The sequence below is a fragment of the Amblyomma mixtum genome, chromosome 3 (genome assembly GCF_055824585.1).
Source record: "Amblyomma mixtum isolate Tamu chromosome 3, ASM5582458v1, whole genome shotgun sequence".
Classification (NCBI taxonomy): domain Eukaryota; kingdom Metazoa; phylum Arthropoda; class Arachnida; order Ixodida; family Ixodidae; genus Amblyomma; species Amblyomma mixtum.
Genome location: NC_143014.1, coordinates 213,591,249 through 213,595,956, shown reverse-complemented (window position 1 = coordinate 213,595,956; position 4,708 = coordinate 213,591,249). Strand labels below are relative to the sequence as shown.

The following is a 4,708-nucleotide window of genomic DNA, read 5'->3' as shown; positions in this document are numbered from 1 at the left end:
TGGAGCTGTTTTGTTGCAGGAACACGAGGGCAAACTGCGCCCTGTCGCGTTCGCTAGTCGCACGCTCACATCGGCGGAGCGGAATTACTCCGTGACCGAAAAGGAATGCCTGGCGATCATGTTCGCATTGTCGAAGTTCGACATGTACCTAGACGGAGCGGTCTTCACCGTGCAGACAGATCATCAGGCATTGTCTTGGTTAAAGAGGCTCAAGAACCCCGCAGGCAGACTCGCGAGATGGGCGCTGACGTTGCAACGTTACGCGTACGCCATCGAGTACCGCCGGGGCAGCTTGAACAAGGTGGCCGATGCTTTATCGCGCGCACCATGGAATGCTGGCGGAAGCGCTTCAGAGGCGCAGCCCAGCTTTGTAAAAGCGGCGTCACCGCTGTTGGAGAGGAGGAGAGGGCGGACGGGAGTGTCGCGCCCGGTTTGGAGAAAGAGGAGACGGACAAAGGTCCCGCACGGTGCTGTGACGGAAGGGAAACACAGCAGCTCGTGGCGGCGACCGCTCGCCTGCCTAGGAGCGAGGCAGAAAGAAATCTGTCTTGGGGAGTAGCGGTCAGTAGAGAAGAGCTGATCGAGGCCCAGAAAGCAGACGGTCTTTGCCAGCGGGTGCTGAAGGAGCTTGCGAGCAGCGCAGCTTGCACCGGGAACGCTGAGGGCAAGTACGACGCGTATCTGCTGGGCGATGATGGCTTGCTGCTCCGCTACATCCCCCAACTTGACGAGGAAGCGGCGATAGCATCCCCTTTCCGAGTCGTGGTCCCGAGAAGGTTGCGGAAACGGTTCCTGCAGTACTTCCATGACTCAGCGCTGGCAGGCCATGGCAGCGGCAGTAAGACTTACGACAAGTTATGCCGTGTCGCGACCTGGCCAGGCATGAGAAAGGATGTGCTGGGATACGCCCGTACCTGCCCGGTATGCCAGGTAGCCAAGCCTCGGGCGGGCAAGCCCGCTGGCATGATGAAGGCGGTAGTTAGCAACTACCCGTGGCAAGTGGTCGCGTGCGATATCATGGGACCCCTCCCTCGGTCCGCGCGCGGAAACCAATTCATCCTGGTAATAACGGACCACTATTCCAAGTGGGTTGAGGTTTTCCCCCTTAGGAAGCTTGTGTCGGAACGAATTTGGGAAAAACTGTTGGAGACTTTCACTCGTTTCGGTTTCCCTTCCGACCTGATTACAGACAATGCTTCGTATTTCACAAGCAAAGTCTTTGTAGACTCCTGTCGGGCGCTTCAAATCCGCCACAGGAGAACGAGTCCCTACCACGCTCAGAGCAACATAACCGAGCGGGTGAATCGAAATCTGAAGAGCATGCTGGTCGCGACGACCGAGCAGCACAGAGATTGGGACGCGCGGCTGTCCGAACTGGCGTTTGCTACAAGGACAACCGTGAACAGGTCAGTGGGTATTACACCCGCTTACTTGAATTTTGGGAGAGAGATCGCTTTTCCGCTAGAGAATGCCCTACTCGACGCGGCGGGGCCTGCGCCCCCTCCGCTTTCGCAGTACGCGGCAAGGCTCCGGGAGCGCCTGGAGGCAGCGCAGCGAGCAGCCCGCGAAAACCTCGATGTGGCGCGCATGGAGCAGGCGGATCAGTACAACAAAGGTCGCCGTCACGTCGTTTTCAACACGGGCGACCTAGTACTCAAGAGAACGCACCCACTTAGTAACGCAGCGCGCGGTTTCGCCGCGTCGCTAGCGCACAAGTGGGCTGGGCCGTACGAAGTTACGGCACGGACTACGCCGCTCACCTACCAGTTGCGGTTGTTGACAAACGGCGAAACCGCCGGTCCGGTGCATGTCGCTGATTTGAAGGCTTTCCACCTTCGCAAGGACGATGGCTGCGAAGCGGTGGAAAATCAGCGCGATGCGGCGATCTCACCCCCGGGAGGACGAGCAGGTAGCGGTGCGGTTTGCAACCGACGCTACAACCTGAGGACCAGGTAGCACCCGTGTCTCTCGATCAATTATCACTCGCAGTGCTCTCGCCCTCTCAGTATGTCTTCTAGGAAGCTCCAGCGGACCGACGCCCGTGGCTCGGACTCCAGAAGGCAAGGCAGACCACCGTCGAACGGTGGCCGCCATCAAGGCGCGCCACCCGGCTGGCGGCAGGAGCCGCGCGAGTGGCGCAGGTTCCACGGCCGCGGTGGCCCCAACCGCCCGCCAAACCACATGCCTAACCACTGGAGAGCACCTCCCAGTGGTGCAGGCCAACGCAAGAGGGCCAGTGACGACCAGGCGCAGGGCCCCCCTCAGCACCCAGCCGGCGCTTCGGCCGCCGAGCAGCCGCAACCCAAGCGGCCCAGGGTCCTGCGGCACGTGGCCACCTGGACCACGGTCGCCAACGGAGCGGCCATCTCTTACTGCGCGCGGTCCAGGTGGCGGGACCAGGCGCAGCCCCTTCGCGGCGGAAAAGCGCTTGGCGGCTGCAGCGCCTTCCCCCGCTGCGCCACTGCAGAGGGGCGCCCGGAGGAGGCGGCCCTCCGCATCCTCCAGTCCAGCCGCCCAGACCTGCTGTCCCCGGCGGCCGAGGAGCTTTGGAGGGCGCTGCCGGCAGGGCCCCCAGCGGAGCCAGGCGCCTCGCTCCCCCAGGCGGCTCGTGAGGAGCCCGTCCAGCCAGCGGTGAGCGGCCCCCCGGCGAGCACCCCTCCCCCCTGCGACGACTCTATGGACCCGGACCCGGAGGTCGTCGAACGCCTACTGGCGGACCCCGGGACGGACGTTTGAGGGGGGGGGGAGATGTAGGGTCTGCTCGCGGGCAAGTCAAATCCCGCGCCGCTCACCGCGGGTAGTCTGGAACCCTTCTTCCCGAGTGGTGGGGCGGGGGGAGAGAGGCGAGGAGAAAGCCTTTATAAGGCGAGACCGGAGAGGCTCGCGGTCTCTTGCTCTTGGACCGGCCCTGCCGAAAGGACCACCTGACCCAGCTGCCACGACTACGACCGGCCCCCCTGATGTGAGAATAAACCCTTTGTACAAAGTCCTGCCTCGAGTGACTGCCTGTGCGCCCCCGCGCAGAGGAATTGCCCACAAATTTTAGCCTGAGCAGCATTTTATTGCTAACGTTCGTCACGTGCACTTATGCTCTGTTTATTTTGTTGCCTTATAACCGTTAGTATCCTACATTTGCAGAATGCCTGCTTCAGTTTTCCGATGTCTAACTAAGCCAATAATATTTGTTAATCCTTCATTTCGGCGACCTTTTCCAAGCTATTCATTCAGGTTACATTTTATTCTAGGAATATAACTTTATTAAGTAGGGTTTGCACATGTCAGTACGATGAGCCTTAATACAAAAGGGGAGATCAGGTGCAATAACCTGACTTGGCTGAAGGCGGCAATATTATAGGAAACCGCGGCGGGTGGGCTACTGTGATCGATCAAGAACTATTAACCCTGGAGGCAAAGGACGCTTTAGGGTGCGAAAAGCTTTCTGAATTCCACCTCTTGCAGAAAATTTGTAGAATGAACATGGGTGAAAAAAAAGAAGGGCCCGTCCGGGATTTGAACCCGGGACCTCTCGCACCCAAAGCGAGAATCATACCCCTAGACCAACGGGCCTTTTTTTTTCTTTGTTGCATGGAAGAACTTCCGTAGAAAGGAGGAAAACTTCAATCAGACTGGTTCGCGTCTCAAGTTACCGGGTTGCTTGATAGGAGCCCGCCATAGCCCTAACTCAACACTGCATCCCCATCAAAACATCAAAATTCAGGGAGGCACACACATGCATCTAGGCACGGCAGCCAGCTTGGAGGTTCTTCGCGTGCAGCATATACACTCCTCACCAAAGCACACTGTTCACGAAACACAGATTTGGACGATCTTGGTGGCTCGGCATGTCTGTCCATCATACGGCTTTTCCAAAGACTGAATAGTCCCATCAACTTAAACAGATCATAGGGCACAACAGAGTTTTTGTCAACAGGCAGAAATCTAATAGTGTATGGTGTAATTTCAATGTCCTTTTTAAGAGTTCGTTGTAGTATGTCCCAAAAGAACATGGCATCACGGCACAGGATGAAGCAATGATCAATTGTCTCAGGCACGTTACACAGACGGCAATTCACATTCCAGGGTACAAACATCCCCTTGTCATTAAGAAATGTCTTGAGAGGCAGCGTCGCTATGCCACGTGTAGGGACCACACAGATACATGCACTTGAGTAAGATATCACGGAATCCGGATTCTACGTTTATTTTTCCCGTTTTACTCTTCACCCCAGAGTCATCTTCTTATACACGAAGCCCCCCGCTACAGTTAGTTAAAATTCCAGAGGTGCTGCGTCTTTTTATCAGACTGCGTTGTTCAGGTGCCCTTTAATTTTCTCAGTCGCCAAACCGTTAGATCGCACTAGGAGTCCCATAAAGATGTTACCTGAGCGAGGCGAACAAGTGTTCAGATACAAAGATATTTTAGTTGGCATGCGTAAGGCGGAGAATACACCGCGCCTCTCTCAGAAGTGACAAAGACATTGTGAGTAAACGCCTGAGAACAGCGGGCCCGACAATTTATGAAAAGAAAACACGAACTCTCCTCTTGGAGGAGCAACGATGTAAAGAGCGGAAGCGACTGTTCATAAGGAGGGAAGGAGCACAGGTAACCCCGACAAATTATCGCTACTACAAACTATATACGTATTTCAGCAACTGAGGTCAAAAGTGCAGCGTGGATGCAAAAAGTGGTACGAAAGATTACTGTTGG

General features: G+C 56.4%; 1 non-coding gene across 1 annotated transcript; it reads right to left on the bottom strand.

Moving 5' to 3' along the window:
• Positions 1 to 3,495: 3,495 nt before the first annotated feature.
• TRNAP-UGG (transfer RNA proline (anticodon UGG)) lies at positions 3,496 to 3,567 on the bottom strand. Its single transcript has one exon. It is a non-coding gene; the product is annotated as a tRNA-Pro (tRNA).
• Positions 3,568 to 4,708: the final 1,141 nt, after the last annotated feature.